This window comes from Littorina saxatilis, linkage group LG10 (assembly GCF_037325665.1).
Source record: "Littorina saxatilis isolate snail1 linkage group LG10, US_GU_Lsax_2.0, whole genome shotgun sequence".
NCBI classification, from domain to species: Eukaryota; Metazoa; Mollusca; class Gastropoda; order Littorinimorpha; family Littorinidae; genus Littorina; species Littorina saxatilis.
This window is the reverse complement of record NC_090254.1, coordinates 43,702,447-43,719,446: the sequence shown is the minus strand read 5'-3', so window position 1 is coordinate 43,719,446 and position 17,000 is coordinate 43,702,447. Positions and strand designations below refer to the sequence as shown.

The window sequence follows — 17,000 nt, the reverse complement described above, 5'->3', positions numbered from 1 at the left end:
AGACTAAACTACTGGACCGATCTTTATGAAATTTGACATGAGAGTTCCTGGGTATGAAATCCCCGAACGTTTTTTTCATTTTTTTGATAAATGTCTTTGATGACGTCATATCCGGCTTTTCGTGAAAGTTGAGGCGGCACTGTCACGCCCTCATTTTTCAACCAAATTGGTTGAAATTTTGGTAAAGTAATCTTCGACGAAGCCCGGACTTCGGTATTGCATTTCAGCTTGGTGGCTTAAAAATTAATTAATGACTTTGGTCATTAAAAATCTGAAAATTGTAAAAAAAAAAAAAAATTTATAAAACGATCCAAATTTACGTTTATCTTATTCTCCATCATTTGCTGATTCCAAAAACATATAAATATGTTATATTTGGATTAAAAACAAGCTCTGAAAATTAAATATATAAAAATTATTATCAAAATTTTTTTTTCGAAATCAATTTAAAAACACTTTCATCTTATTCCTTGTCGGTTCCTGATTCCAAAAATATATAGATATGATATGTTTGGATTAAAAACACGCTCAGAAAGTTAAAACGAAGAGAGGTACAGAAAAGCGTGCTATCCTTCTCAGCGCAACGAATACCCCGCTCTTCTTGTCAATTCCACGGGCACTGCCTTTGCCACGGGCGGTGGAGTGACGATGCTACGAGTATACGGTCTTGCTGCGTTGCGTTGCGTTCAGTTTCATTCTGTGAGTTCGACAGCTACTTGACTAAATATTCTATTTTCGCCTTACGCGACTTGTTTTTCTTTATTCTATTTTTTTTTTAAGATACATTCAACACAGTCTTTTGTGTTTGATGTTATTGTAATACTATATAATATGAAAGTAAAAGAAGTAAAATCATGTTAAAAAAACAAAACAAACACAAATTTGATCAACTGTTCTTGAAGCTCAAAGTGTCACGGGTCGTCTCGTCTATGACACACACGCAGTTAGGAAACAGCCACAAGTCTTCTGTAATGACTTCCACTTCGGCCTGTGTGTGTGAAGCACCTGCAAAACACACACACACACACACACACACACACACAGACAAGTTTATTTGCATGTTTACATTGTTTTTGAAATCGTTTAAACATGTTCCTCTATGCATGTTTCAGGATGACACATTTGACAACTAAGAAGATAAGTTCTCAAAGTTGATCTGGATTACCTGCACAACGACCATGAAAACACAAAAGGGGGGCGGGGGGGGGGGGGGGAGCACGGAGCCTCTGGGCCCTTCCCAACACGACCCTGAACAACCTTAACCAAGAACCAGTTTTGGATGACGACCCTATCCTAGGCGGATCACCCGAATTTGGGCCATCGGCTGCTGATGTCAACACATCTTCAGAGAAGGTTCAAGACCCAAAACGTGTGTGGCAACAAAGGACACAAATACAAAGAAAAGGTTGGAAAACCAAGAGGCTGTCGTGCTGAGGAATATTAGCTCTGTGCTGCAAAAGAGATTCAAGGCACACTCCTTCTTTCTTGTGAACACAGTTCTATCCTTGGCACATGTATGAATAAAGTGTGTCCCACGGGGGCCCCGATGGCTCGGGGGTTGAATAACCACGAGAACCGCTGTGTGGTTCACGCGTGCTAACTAGCCATTCAAGTGATTTGTAAGTGGCATTTTATGTTGTTGAATGCTTTTGCGAGTGTGTTCCCTTAGGTAAGTTAAGCTGTCTTAGTGAAAAGTTGTAATCGTTCTGTAAACCTGTGAAGCGCAGAGGGCCTTTAACTCTCGATTGATGCAGAGTCACGCGCCAGCTGTGAGACGATATCCGGGTTCTCCCACTCTACGATAGCGTCTGATTTCCATTCCCACGTTGAACACGTGACACTTGATTCTTCAAGGTACACCCCTTCCCGTGAAAACAGCTTGGCACACCATCTCATGTCTGGCCAGCCTTTTACATGGGGCATAGCTGCCAACCTTCCCGTGAAAACAGCTTGGCACACCATCTCATGTCTGGCCAGGCCTTTACATGGGGCATAGCTGCCAACCCTCCCGTGAAAACAGCTTGGCACACCATCTCATGTCTAGCCAGGCTTTTACATGGGGCATAGCTGCCAACCCTCCCGTGAAAACAGCTTGGCACACCATCTCAGGTCTAGCCAGGGTTTTACATGGGGCATAGCTGCCAACCCTCCCGTGAAAACAGCTTGGCACACCATCTCAGGTCTAGCCAGGCTTTTACATGGGGCATAGCTGCCAACCTTCCCGTGAAAACAGCTTGGCACACCATCTCATGTCTGGCCAGGCCTTTACATGGGGCATAGCTGCCAACCCTCCCGGATTTTCCTGGAATCTCCTGAATTGTACAACTTCTCCCTGCTCATATTCAAGACTAAACGGTCCCCCTGGACCCCCTGTCTCCTGGATTTTGACTTCAGAAGGTTGGCAGCTGTGATGGAGTAAGACCATCCCTCCATTAGGACACGTCCCAACAATTAGCGGCTTGGGTTCTTTGTGTGCACACTGGAAATAGTTTGATGAACTCATTTCCTATAACCGCTAGTGTCATTTAAGTTGCAAATAACCACAGCAGGCAGTTAGGGTGTTGATGTCTGGTATGTGACCAAGTGGAGGGATGGATGGTCTTATCGCTTGTTGAAGTCTGGAGAAATCTGTAGTGGTGTACATTATTGTTTGAATGTGAATGGAAACAAAAACAAATAAGTTGGTAGAGCACTGGACTTGTGATCCGTGGGTCACTGGTTCGAATCCAGACCAAGGCGGACACGGGTCAACTTTATGTGCAGACTGAGAGGTAGTCCCTCCCATGTGTCACCAATGTTTCACTTAACTCATTGTCTCTCAGGTACGGATATATCCGTACCCACTTATATGGCTCTACCTGACCAGGTACGGATATATCCGCTCAGATATATGTTAGGTTCAGTCGCTTCCTGTAACGTCCACCTAACGCCTGCATTCCAGCGTGTTGTTACATAGTTACTACACAGTTACTACAATTCTGAAAGACCTGCTGCAGCACAGCTGGTCTCGGCTAAAAACAACTTGGTCAACATAGGTGGGGTAGAAAGGGTCAAAACAAACTCAAACAGCATGCCATAAGTGCAAGTGGCTGATTACACCTAAACACGCACACACCTGCTGGTTAGCGCGACTCTGTTGCTGCTAGCTTTGAACTGGGAGGCAGGGAACGGTTTTCCCCAGCGCTAGCACAATAAAGTAATAAACATGAAACTGGAAGTAAAAAAGGAAAGCATCCTCAAATGCGCTCTCAGTCTTGCCCTTCGACATCAAATAGACACAGCCATGCACCTATGCAGGTTGACTGGCATTGCTTTCTGTGTGATCAGCCTTTGCTGTGCATAAGCTTCCATAAGCGAAAATTCGTACCATCTTGTCTCGTTCTTGTATCGGTGAGTACAGTATTCCTTTGTTTTTTTAACTTTGTTCATCTTACCACAGTCACTTCGTTGTTTAGATTTTGTGCAGAATGATGTTGAATTATATAACAGTACACATTTTGATCATGCACTTAATAATATCATAGTTCGGGAAACTCTTTTTGAATGATGTTGAATTATAATAAACTACACATTTTGATAAACCGGCACGGTTGGCCTTGTGGTAAGGCGTCCGCCCCGTGATCGGGAGGTCGTGGGTTCGAACCCCGGCCGGGTCATACCTAAGACTTTAAAATTGGCAATCTAGTGGCTGCTCCGCCTGGCGTCTGGCATTATGGGGTTAGTGCTAGGACTGGTTGGTGACGGTGTCAGAATAATGTGACTGGGTGAGACATGAAGCCTGTGCTGCGACTTCTGTCTTGTGTGTGGCGCACGTTATATGTCAAAGCAGCACCGCCCTGATATGGCCCTTCGTGGTCGGCTGGGCGTTAAGCAAACAAACAAGTCGCGTAAGGCGAAAATACAATATTTAGTCAAGTAGCTGTCGAACTCACAGAATGAAACTGAACGCAATGCCATTTTTCAGCAAGACCGTATACTCGTAGCATCGTCAGTCCACCGCTCATGGCAAAGGCAGTGAAATTGACAAGAAGAGCGGGGTAGTAGTTGCGCTAAGAAGGATAGCACGCTTTTCTGTACCTCTCTTTGTTTTAACTTTCTGAGCGTGTTTTTAATCCAAACATATCATATCTATATGTTTTTGGAATCAGGAACCGACAAGGAATAAGATGAAAGTGTTTTTAAATTGATTTGGACAATTTAATTTTGATAATAATTTTTATATATTTAATTTTCAGAGCTTGTTTTTAATCCGAATATAACATATTTATATGTTTTTGGAATCAGCAAATGATGGAGAATAAGATAAACGTAAATTTGGATCGTTTTATAAATTTTTATTTTTTTTTACAATTTTCAGATTTTTAATGACCAAAGTCATTAATTAATTTTTAAGCCACCAAGCTGAAATGCAATACCGAAGTCCGGGCTTCGTCGAAGATTACTTGACCAAAATTTCAACCAATTTGGTTGAAAAATGAGGGCGTGACAGTGCCGCCTCAACTTTCACGAAAAGCCGGATATGACGTCATCAAAGACATTTATCCAAAAAATGAAAAAAACGTTCGGGGATTTCATACCCAGGAACTCTCATGTCTAATTTCATAAAGATCGGTCCAGTAGTTTAGTCTGAATCGCTCTACACACACACACAGACACACACACACACGCACACACGCACATACACCACGACCCTCGTTTCGATTCCCCCTCGATGTTAAAATATTTAGTCAAAACTTGACTAAATATAAAAACACATTTTGATCATGCACTTTACACGAAGGCTATTACACGAATGTATATTATTCCCATTATTTTCTTTTAACTTCTATTGTTCAAAACTTTGGGTTACTTCCTCCCAGTGGATAGCTAGCAGAAATTCAAGTCGCGCTATCCTGGTGTGCGTGGGTTTTAGGGCTACGCTCACATGTGTAACTTTAGCAGGACCGACGACGCACTGCAGTTTATCCCAGCCCGCTACACGTTGCATGAAAGGAAAACAGGCCAAGTACTCGTCATAATCCATATCGCGACATAAATAATAGTCACCACGTCCGGTTCCTTTACATTTTTCTTTATCTTTATAGGGACAATATAGTCTTGAGTCTCGAGTCTCGGAATCGAACCCGTGACCCGGGGATAACAAAATTTGGTACATGTGTGTTTGGGTATTATTCTTAAATATATAGCAATGACGAAGCCACACGCAAACACAACTTGAACAGAGACACACACACACACACACACACACACACACACACACACACACACACACACACACACACAAGAGAGAGAGAGACCCGACAGACAGACAGACAGACAGACAAACAAACAGGCAGTCATTCACAAAGACAGACAGACATCCAAAAGCGGACACATGACAGACAAGCATGCCCTGAAACGGACATGCATAAAGACACATCAGACCGAAATACCAATCGTTCGGCGCCTGTGCCTTTGGTCTTGGAGAAGTAAAGGGGAAAAAGACGGCGAGGGAAGGAGAAAAAGAACGAAACACACATGGGGTGGGGGTGGGGGAGGCTGAACCGGACTGTGAAGGTCACAGACACACGGTGGACACACCGGGGGTGCGTTGCATAGAGCGGACGTTCTGTTCGCGAAGAGACAAAAAGTTTTCATGTTGTTAGCAACGCTATGTTCGCGGCGAACTGTTCGCAGCGAACTCAATTTTACCCTCTCTACCCACTTTCAAATAAATGGACCCATCTCTTCGCTGACGGCCGAGTCCATGCATGCATTCTAGGGGCGATCATGCGAACAGTCGCTTTGTACTTGGAACAGCCCTCCCTACCCGCACTCACCAAAGTAGACGAGTCCAATCGCTTACAGCTCAGTCCATGAGTACATTTTAGGGGTGACGCTATGCATTGGGCCTCAGGATATCTGTGTGTGTGTGTTTGAGTGTTGTACCCCACGTGGAGAAGCAGGGCCTTTCCTTTTTATATTTAGTCAAGTTTTGACTAAATATTTTAACATCGAGGGGGAATCGAAACGAGGGTCGTGGTGTATGTGCGTGCGTGTGTGCGTGCGTGCGTGTGTGTGTGTGTGTGTAGAGCGATTCAGACTAAACTACTGGACCGATCTTTATGAAATTTGACATGAGAGTTCCTGGGTATGAAATCCCCGAACGTTTTTTTCATTTTTTTGATAAATGTCTTTGATGACGTCATATCCGGCTTTTCGTGAAAGTTGAGGCGGCACTGTCACGCCCTCATTTTTCAACCAAATTGGTTCAAATTTTGGTCAAGTAATCTTCGACGAAGACCGGGGTTCGGTATTGCATTTCAGCTTGGTGGCTTAAAAATTAATTAATGACTTTGGTCATTAAAAATCGGAAAATTGTAAAAAAAATAAAAAATTTATAAAACGATCCAAATTTACGTTTATCTTATTCTCCATCATTTGCTGATTCCAAAAACATATAAATATGTTATATTCGGATTAAAAACAAGCTCTGAAAATTAAATATATAAAAATTATTATCAAAATTAAATTGTCCAAATCAATTTAAAAACACTTTCATCTTATTTCTTGTCGGTTCCTGATTCCAAAAACATATAGATATGATATGTTTGGATTAAAAACACGCTCAGAAAGTTAAAACAAAGAGAGGTACGGAAAAGCGTGCTATCCTTCTTAGCGCAACTACTACCCCGCTCTTCTTGTCAATTTCACTGCCTTTGCCATGAGCGGTGGCCTGACGATGCTACGAGTAAAATGGCATTGCGTTCAGTTTCATTCTGTGAGTTCGACAGCTACTTGACTAAATATTGTATTTTCGCCTTACGCGACTTGTTTTTTTTGGTGGTCAGATTTGACAGTTGGATTTCTTGTCGAGTCCGTGGAAAAGTGTTGTCAGTCAATAAAGGCAGTTGATTAAAGGGGAATGTTTAGGAGAAAAAAGCTCTCTCTCTCCGTGTGTCTCTGTCTCTCTTTCTCTCTCTGTTCATCTGTCTGTTTCTCCCTTCCTTTCTTTCTCTTTCTCGATCTCTCTATCTGTCTCTCTCTCGCCCTTCCGCACACACGCGCGCGTAAACACCCCCCACACACACACACACACAAACACACACCCAAATATATGTTAACATACACACATGCACACGCGCGCACTCACTCACACATTAACATACACAAACAGTAAAACACACATAAATACAAACACGCACACACACACACACACACAAGTGTCACTATCTGCACGCATTCTTCTCGCTCTGACTTTTTGTGGACGTCAGCCTTTTCAATCTTAAGTCCGATCTCGTGAAAAAAGCAGATAACGCGATCTTACAGCAAATACAAGATGACACACTTAAAGTGCCATGCAGTAGCGTATGTTACTACCAAAACACACAAGCAAATACACCCACACAATTCATTACACGGAAATAGGAAGGGAGAGGGGGAAGAAAGAGAGAGAGAGAGAGTGACAGAGAGAGAGAGAAAGGCAGAGAGAAAGAGAGAATGGGGAGACGGAGAGCCAGACGAACATAAAGAATGTGTGTGTATGAGAGAGAGAGAGAGAGCACACCCACACACACAACCTCACACAGCCCCCCCCCACACACACACACATCCACGCACACGAACATATACATTCACACACACACCACCCTTAAGACACACACACACACACTAACGCACGCACCCACACACACACGCACACACACAACACACACACTCAAACAAGCTAACACGAACACACACGCGCACACACACACATACATACTCACACAATCAAACGCGTGTGCGCGCGCATACAAATACACACAGACACACACTTACAAACACATACACACATATAAATACACACACACACATTAGCATGCACACGCATACGTGCACACACACACACATAAACAAGCACACACACAACCACACACGCACATGCCCAACCACACACACAACCACACACACACGTGCACACACACACACATAAAACACACACACACACAAACACATACACACAGGTGCTTTACACACACACACACACACACACATACTTGCAGTCACTGACGCGCGCGCACACGCACTCATGTACACACGTTCTCTGTGTGTGTTGTGTGCTTGTGTGTGTGTATATATGTATGTATGACACGTGACGGCTTATCCCCTCAAGATTGAGCAATCTTGGGAGCACAACAAATACCTACTCACTCACTCACCATACACCCAAGAAAGATTACAAGTGGAGACAGACGTCACTATGTATAAATAACCAAAGGAACCAACTGTAACTTATAAGCTTTATATATATAACATCCGCACAATTAACGCGTACACCATACAAAACTACAACATTGACAACACATGAATTCACATAAAATTATTCTGGAATCCAGTCCTAAATACCCCCCCTGTTCTATAGTCTGTTCGACTCCGGCGCTCAACAATGTTGCATCACACGAACACAGACACATACTATAACAGCGACAGGGTACTTAGCTTTTCATGGATACACAAATGTCCGTCAAGGTGCCACTTGTCGTTTCCCTCCCCAGAATGCCGCAGCTGTCCTGGTCCTGACCCACTAGAAAGGTCCCCGACTGCCTAAGCTCGTCGTCTCCAGCTCCAGCCTCGCTGAGCTGCCTTCAGATTCCTAAACAAGTAGAGCTGACCAAGCTCCCTCCTCTTGCCGTCTTCTGGTGGTCCCGCGTACAATCTGCGTTGGAACCTTTTTGTCGGAGTGACCCCACGTCGCCCAGGTGTAGTGTAGCATAGCTGGCGCTGGACACAGCCGATGATGTAGTAGCTTAATGTGTCTCAGCGTGCCAGCTGCGCAGCCCGTAGTCGCTCTTCATGCGTCACCATGAACTGCAGTCACCTTCACCTTCCGACAGCGTTCCCACTGTCCAGTCTTCACGCCTTCACGTAATCATACGTCCCTCCTCCTTCTCCGTCTCCTCCGGCCAACTGCATATAATAAAACAGCAAGTTAATACTGAACGACACAATCCCTAGCTACCTGGCGTGTATCGATGGTTGTGTTAGTGCTCATCGGTAATGCAACCTCTTAGCGCATACTACGTATGGACATCAAGATCGAATATTACACCAGGTAACCATGTATGGAAAAGGATAATTATTTAATGCATTTAACCGGCAAGCTCAGTACAGTGCAATAGTTTCTGGCGTGCCACCTCTCAGGTACGTTACAGAATGCTCCCCGCAAACACCCGTTGCCTAGACCATTCTCGGCGAGCGGTCGCCATTGTTACGCTTCAGTGACCCCAGACAATGGTACTCGTACCGAGCGCTTGCTAACGCTCGCGAGCGCCACAACAAAACTATGCGTTGCCTAGAAAACGTTCGCAAACGTTCTGTGGCGCTCTGCCTATGCAACGCACCCCGGCTGTTGACAGGTATGAGAGAGAGACTGAGTGAGAGAGACTGAGTGAGAGAAAGTGTGAGAGAGAGAGAGAGAGAGCAGTGTAGTGCAGCATTCCTTTGCGTGTGAGCGACCATGCTGACCACTACAGGCCTGTCCAGTCGTTCGCGTTGAATGTCTTTCAATTGTGTAACCGAGGCACATACACCTGCAGTCTATATCTTCAGTTTCTCAGCTATAACCGACACACCGATACAGTTTAACAGTAAGTCTATCACTTTAGTTTCACATGGTAATAACCGACACTGTTTAACAGTCTATACCTTTAATCTTCACTGACCTAATATGTCATAGTCACTGTCAATTTTAATTCAGCAAAATATGTCCCAATCTGCCTGGGCTGGTGTGTGTCCTGTGTGAGTGTGTGTGCCCGGTTTGTGCGTGTGTCCTGTGTGTATGTGTGTGTGTCCGGTTTGTGTGTGGATGTGTTTGTGTGTATGAAAGTAAAGGATTCTTTCACTCAATGTAAATGCATGGCCAGCATAGGTGGTTTTTCACGATCGTTTTCAGTTGAAGGAGCGTATTTTTAACCGGAATGGTCTCGGCAACACACGCCAGCTAAGCTATTGACATTATGTGTAAAGGATATGCTGTGCGTCGCTAATGTGATTCAAGCCACAGATAATATAATCTTTTCGGCGGATACAGACAACACATGTTTCGGGTACGAGGCAGAAAAGCTGAGTATTATCAGCGCAGAAGGAATTGAAATTATCTGTCATCGTCGGTGCTATTTGAAAAGGAAGTGTAACTCGTTCATTTCAGCCGCGGATACACACTACACACATTGACATACTCTGTCGTCGTATGTTCTATTCAGAACCTGGTGTATTCATTTCAGTAGAAACTCGACACACATTTCACGGTTCGACTGAGGGGAACAGAGGAGAAGGAATTGAAATTATCCGTCATCGTCTGTGCTTTTCAAAACCCAGGAAATGTTATTCGTTTCACCTGATGCACACTACACATTTTGAGTGCGAACGGGGGACTGAAAGCCGTGTTAAAACTGCGGAGGAGGAGGAATTGAAACTATTGGTCATCGTCTGTACTACATGTATTCAAAACCCAAGAAATATAATTCGTTTCACCAGATGCACACTACACATTCTGAGTGCGAACGGGGAAAAGCCGTGTTAAAACTGCTGAGGAGGAGGAATTGAAACTATTGGTCATCGTCTGTACTATTCAAAACCCAGGAAATATAATTCGTTTCACCTGATACACACTACACATTTCGAGTCCGAAGGGGAAAAAAACCCGGAGAAGAATTGAAATGATCTCTGTCATAGTCTGTGCTATTACAAAAATCAGGAAGTGTAGTTCTATCCAATGGACACACAACACTGCACAGTTGGGAAGAAGGTGGACAGAGGACGAGAAAGAGCAGTGGAGAAGGAATTGAAATTGTCTGTCATCGTCTGTGTAATTCAAAATCCAGGAAGTGTGTTCTTTCATTGAACACACAACACGTAATCCAGGTGCAAAGGGGGAAAGGACCAGTAAAACCAGGTGAGAAAAAATAGACATTATCTGTCAACGTCGTATCAAAAACCAAGAAAGGTAGGTTGTTGGAACGCTTGTTATTGACAAAACAATACATTCACAGATATTTCGACCCAACAGTATTTTAAGTGAACAGACAAACAAATATTCACACAAAACTTATCTTGATAGAATCAGTTTACGTCTACTCGTCAGGACGTAACTTTCAACGTCAACTATATATGTCAACGTCTGTGTTATTCAAAACACATGCCCTGTTTTCTTTAGGTCGACACTCGATACACATTTTGGTGCGAGGAGAAAACAAACCCGACTAAACTGAACCAGTGAAGCAGGAATTGTAATAATATGTCATCATCAAAAAACAAGCAAGTTATGTTTAAGGAACGTCTAATTGTTACAAAACAAAAACTATAGTCACACTTATTTTATGTCTGTGATCGCCTGACACTGCATGGCAATTTTCCTTGTTTTTATAAGGACAGTCTTGAGGAGTCTAATCGTTCCAATAACATATACCTTGCTTTTTTGATTCTGAATTTTGGAACGTTGGCAGTCTATTTGTTTTAGACACAGGCAGATCATCATACACGTATATAATATACCTGTGTTTTAGGATTATATGTCATCGTCTATGCTATTCAAAAACCCTGAGAAGTACCCTTCTTTCAGCGGACACACACGCTATACATCTCGGATACGAGGGGTAACAGGATGAGTACAATTAGGCTAGGAAGACCTGGTAGTATCTGTCCGATCAAATTATGGCCTACAGCGAGTCGTTGCGTTCTGTAAAAAGTGCAATTTGACTCTGACAACAGCTGGTGATTTGATTTGATTACAAACCCATTAACTACTCGCTCTCCTGTGTGAATAATATATTTTCACTTTGCGCTTTTTGTGTGTGTGTGGCGTGTTGCATACTTTTGAAGGGCACACGGCAACAGCCCAGCGTAGACAGCCACGTATAAGGTTGGCCGAGGTCAATCGCCACTCTCGCTGTACATGATGGCCTACTATCGCCAAAAGTGTCAATAGAAAAATACTGGAAATAACTGTCGGGTTTGTATGTGTTGTAAAATAGTGAGTACTTTCTTTTAGCGAGGCCGCCTGGTTGTTTAAAGGTGGATATTTTTCCGATCACCCAGGTCAACTTATAAGCAGACCTGCTAGTGCGCCTTAACCCCCTTCGTGTGTACAAGACCAAGTGCGCACGGAAAAGATCCTGTAATCCATGTCAGAGTCCGGTGGGTTATAGAAACACAAAAATACCAAGCATGCTTTCCCCAAAGAATCGGCGTATGCTGCCTGAATGGCGGGGTAAAAACGGTCATACACTTATAAATCCACTCGTGCAAAAACATGAGTGAACGTGGGAGTTTCAGCCCATGAACGAAGAAGAAGAATGTACGTTTCACGTTTTGCTCATTCCGCTGACAGCACATTTGCATGAGAAGCGTGGTTTCACTTATATATGTTACAGTAAATTCTCGAAACTAGGAAATTTGCGAAATCCCTGAACATTTCAGTAAATTTGTGAATTTCCTGTTTCACTCAGGGATTTCACAAAATGTCCTAACAATTCTAGACAATTTGCGAATTTCCCAATTCCTGAAACGAGCATGCCATTTTTTCACAAATTCACTGAACAGTGAAAAACGTTTCAGTAAATTTGTAAAATTCTTTTAAAATTTTTTTTTTAAAAAGTCCGTTTTCTTTATTTTACATTGTGATTTTGATAGATTTACTGTTAGAAGAAGAAAAAAAGAAAAAAAAAGTTGATTTGAACCGAACATCTTCAATTTTGGGTCCGACACACTACCAACCCGCCACGCCAGCCACATGAATGAAAAGTGAAAAGAAATCATAAGAAGTTTGTGGTTTTGGGATCACAAAAACTCATGTAAAAACAGCTCACACCTGAACTACCAAGTCTGACAGACCATAAGCCTGTGCAGTTCAGTCCGCGTTTGGTTCATTTTGCTGATAGGCAGCCCAACAGGATGGCAGGCAATGCAGATGTTGAACTGAAGTTCACCACAGAACTGTTCAGACAACGTTTGTTTGTTTGTTTGCTTAACGCCCAGCCGACCACGAAGGGCCATATCAGGGCGGTGCTGCTTTGACATATAACGTGCGCCACACACAAGACTGAAGTCGCAGCACAGACTTCATGTCTCACCCAGTCACATTATTCTGACACCGGACCAACCAGTCCTAGCACTAACCCCATAATGCCAGACGCCAGGCGGAGCAGCCACTAGATTGCCAATTTTAAAGTCTTAGGTATGACCCGGCCGGGGTTCGAACCCACGACCTCCCGATCACGGGGCGGACGCCTTATCACTAGGCCAACCGTGCCGGTGTTCAGACAACGTGAGGAAAAAAACCCAGTGTGGTCATGTTGAAAAGCTCATTAAGAAGAGGAGTTGTGCTGGAAAAAAACCTGTCTACTATGTCACCATCGAGGAAACTTTCGACGTCATCAAGCGCGCTCATATCTCGACGGGCCATGGTGGGCGTGGTCGAATGATCAAAGAAACACAAAGGAAATATGCAAACATTAGTACCAAATCGCTCAAGCTTTTCAAGTCACTATGCGAGGAATGTCAGAAAAAGAGAAAGAGACCCATGACAAAAGGTGTAGTTGTTCGTCCAATCATCAGGAAGGAATTTGCATCTCGAGGACAAGTTGATCTTTTTGACATGCAGTCCATGCCAAGCTACGGTTACACATTTTTCGATTTACAATGAATTTTGTTCCTGTCATGACAGAGGCATTACGACCCAAGCTGTATTTTTTGATGTGTCGAAAGCGTTCGATAGAGTGTGGCACAAGGGCCTTTTGGCCAAGTTAGAAGCAGTGGGCATTAGAGGTCGGTTATTATTATGGTTCTGTGATTATTTAACAGACCGCAAGCAAGTTGTTGTAATTAAGGGAACACAGTCTAATGTTAAAAAGATTCCTGCCGGTGTTCCACAAGGATCCGTGCTAGGCCCGCTCTTATTTCTGGTTTATATTAATGATATTGTAAAGAATATTGAATCCGGAATTAAGTTGTTTGCTGACGACACAAGCATGTATCTTGCATTAGAAGATGTAGACAGACGAACCAATATATTAAATCAAGATCTTGATAAAATTAGTGCATGGGCCAATAAATGGAAAGTTAAATTTAACGAGACTAAGACTGAATTGTTAAATATTCAACGTGATTTAATCCCCCCTCAACCCTTGTTTTTCAACAATGTCTTTTTAGAAAAAGTAGATCAACACAAACACCTTGGAGTGATTTTACAGAGCACCTGCAAGTGGGATGCCCACATCCAAAGTATAGTTAAAAAAGCGAATTTACTGATTAATTGTTTACGATTTTATAAATATAGATTAAGTCGAAAAAGTTTGGAAATAATGTACAAGTCTTTTATTTTACCCCATTTCGACTATGCAGATGTTGTTTGGGATAATTGCACTAAGATAATGGCAGATGCATTAGAAAAATTACACTTAGAAGCCCTACGAATTATAATAGGTGGAGTTAAGGGCACTAGCCATGCAAAGCTGTATGAGGAAAGTGGGCTATGTAGCCTTGAAGAACGAAGGAAAAGACATAAATTAATTGTTTTTCATAAGATGATACATAACAAATGCCCCCAGTACTTAGTAAATGTATTGCCCCCTCTTGTAGTTGACATTAATCCGTATCATAGACGAAGACCATTAGAAAGATATGTGCCTCCTCATAGAACCGAATTATTTCGCAACTCTTTTATCCCCAAAACGACTGTACTATGGAACACCTTACCAGATAACGTTAAAATGACGACCTCTTTGAGCGAGTTCAAAAATTATTTGTTAAATGCTGATTTTAAAGTACCATGCCATTATTATTTTGGAGAAAGATTTGAACAAGTACATCATTGCAGATTGCGTATTGGTATGAGTGATTTGAATTTTGATTTATGTAAGCGGCACCTTAAGGATTGCTCTCAATGCGAGTGTGGTTATCCCAGCGAGACTGCTGAACATTACTTATTGCATTGTCCCTTGTATAGAGATATAAGATTATTGTCCATTGATAATTTGACAAATGATTATAAGTATATCGAAATATTATTGAAAGGCATCCCGCATTATTCACGAAATGTCAACCAGACCATATTCATAACTGTACAGGACTATATTAGACAGACGGGCAGGTTCCGTAAATGAGCCTCTATACTTCACTCATTACATTTATTAGACACTGTCATGCGACATGCTGCCTGACAAATTTTTCCCCATAACCTCTCTCATGTTCTTTTGTTGTTCTCCGACTTATCAATTATGTCTCGATTTATGCGCAATGTAGTGACTTTTCCTCTGATCACAATATGCATTAACTTTGTGCGAGTGTCTTATGTGCACTTATTACAATTGAAAAAATCCCCTCAAATATTGGCGCTCCAAGTCTTCTTCTTCTTCTTCTTTTTCCCTTAAGCTAGCTACTAGCTAGCTGCCCTTTCCCCACCTCCTGTATCACCAACCCCTTCCCATTTTCTGCTTGTTTGTGTATCTGTTTTGTCTTTTGTTTTGTTTTTCGTTTCCTGAAATGAGCTAATGTACTTATTCCGCCATCATGCTAACCTTTGTTTTGTAATTACTATGATTGCTTAAAATAAGCATTATATGCTTGAGTATGTAATCATCCATGCATTGTTCTTGTCATGATTAAAATTGAATAAAATTTTGTTTAAACCAACGGTTACAAATGGATCATGGTGTATCAAGACCATCTCACCAAGTTCTGCGTCCTCCGGCCTATTAGGAGCAAACGCGCTGTAGAGGTATGAGCGCGCTTGATGACGTCGAAAGTTTCCTCGATGGTGACATAGTAGACAGGTTTTTTTCCAGCACAACTCCTCTTCTTAATGAGCTTTTCAACATGACCACACTGTTTTATTTTCCTCACGTTGTCTGAACACCGGCACGGTTGGCCTAGTGATAAGGCGTCCGCCCGGTGATCGGGAGGTCGTGGGTGACCCGTGGCGAACCGCTCTGGGCAACTCGTCTCTGAACTGCCTGTGCAAGAATTAACGACAGCCACAGGGATACGTAAGTCTACAGCCCATCGGGGATAATTTTGGTATCGCCGCAGCCGTTGATTGGTTGTCGACAAAACAGCACACTTTGGGTTCGCTAATTAATTGCTATGGTTAAAAACAGGTTTGGGTTGTTTCCCGACTGCAGAGGCTGCAGACATCTACTTGTGAGAGGGAGTAGGGGAGAGGAAGAGAACACGTCGGGACGCTTGATTTCAGGAATTAGTTTCACCTGAGAGAGAGAGAGAGAGAGAGAGAGAGAGAGAGAGAGAGAGAGAGAGAGAGAGAGAGAGAGAGAGAGAGAGAGAGAGGAGAGAGAGAGAGAGAGAGAGAGAGACTGAGGGAGAGACTGAGGGTGAGAGCACCGGAACAGTTGACTGCTGATTATTCTTGTCACCTCTGAGAGAGAGAGAGAGAGAGAGAGAGAAAGAGAGAGAGAAAGAGAGAGAGAGAGAGAGAGAGAGAGGGACAGAGACATACCAGAGGAAGGGAGAACATCAGACCAAAATACTGACAGAGAGAGAGGGGGTGTGTGTGTGTGTATGTGTGTGTGTGTGTGTGAGAGAGAGAGAGAGAGAGAGAGAGAGAGAGAGAGAGAGAGAGGGACAGAGACATACAGAGGAAGAGAGAACATCAGACCAAAATACAGACAGAGAGAGGCACGGACAGACCGACAGAGAGGGGTGTGTGTGTGTGTGTAAAGGAGACAACGAGAGAGAGAGAGACTGAAAGAGTGCAAAGGAGAGAGGCGGAGGGAGGGAGAGAGGCAGGTAGCGACCCGGAACGGTAGATGACACGGTAACAGCACATTATTCCCACCTGCACTCGTCTTAGTTTCGCGTCGCAGGCGAGGTGGACTCCACTGTGCTTTTTTCTGAATATCTGCTCACCACTGCGAAATCAACAACGGCAAGACTTTAATCGTGCTGCTTTTGAGGTGGAGTGTAGTGGTCCCTTTGGAGTAGCTTCTCACACCTACACAGTAGATTTTGGTGACGGCGTCGCTGGG

The 17,000-nt window shown here is 43.2% G+C and overlaps 1 protein-coding gene across 3 annotated transcripts in view; it reads left to right on the top strand.

Annotated features, from left to right (window-relative positions):
- Positions 1-17,000, top strand: part of LOC138978896 (protein HtrL-like) — a 136,559-nt gene that overhangs the window by 93,341 nt on the left and 26,218 nt on the right. The window contains exon 1 of one of the 3 annotated variants that reach the window (XM_070351711.1): positions 8,290-9,608. The exons of 1 other annotated variant lie outside the window; for it this stretch is intronic. The gene's annotated coding sequence lies outside the window, so the exon portion shown is untranslated. Of the gene's footprint in view, positions 1-8,289; positions 9,609-9,763; positions 10,916-17,000 lie in introns of those variants that run through there. One more of the 3 variants, XM_070351709.1, reaches the window with a different exon arrangement.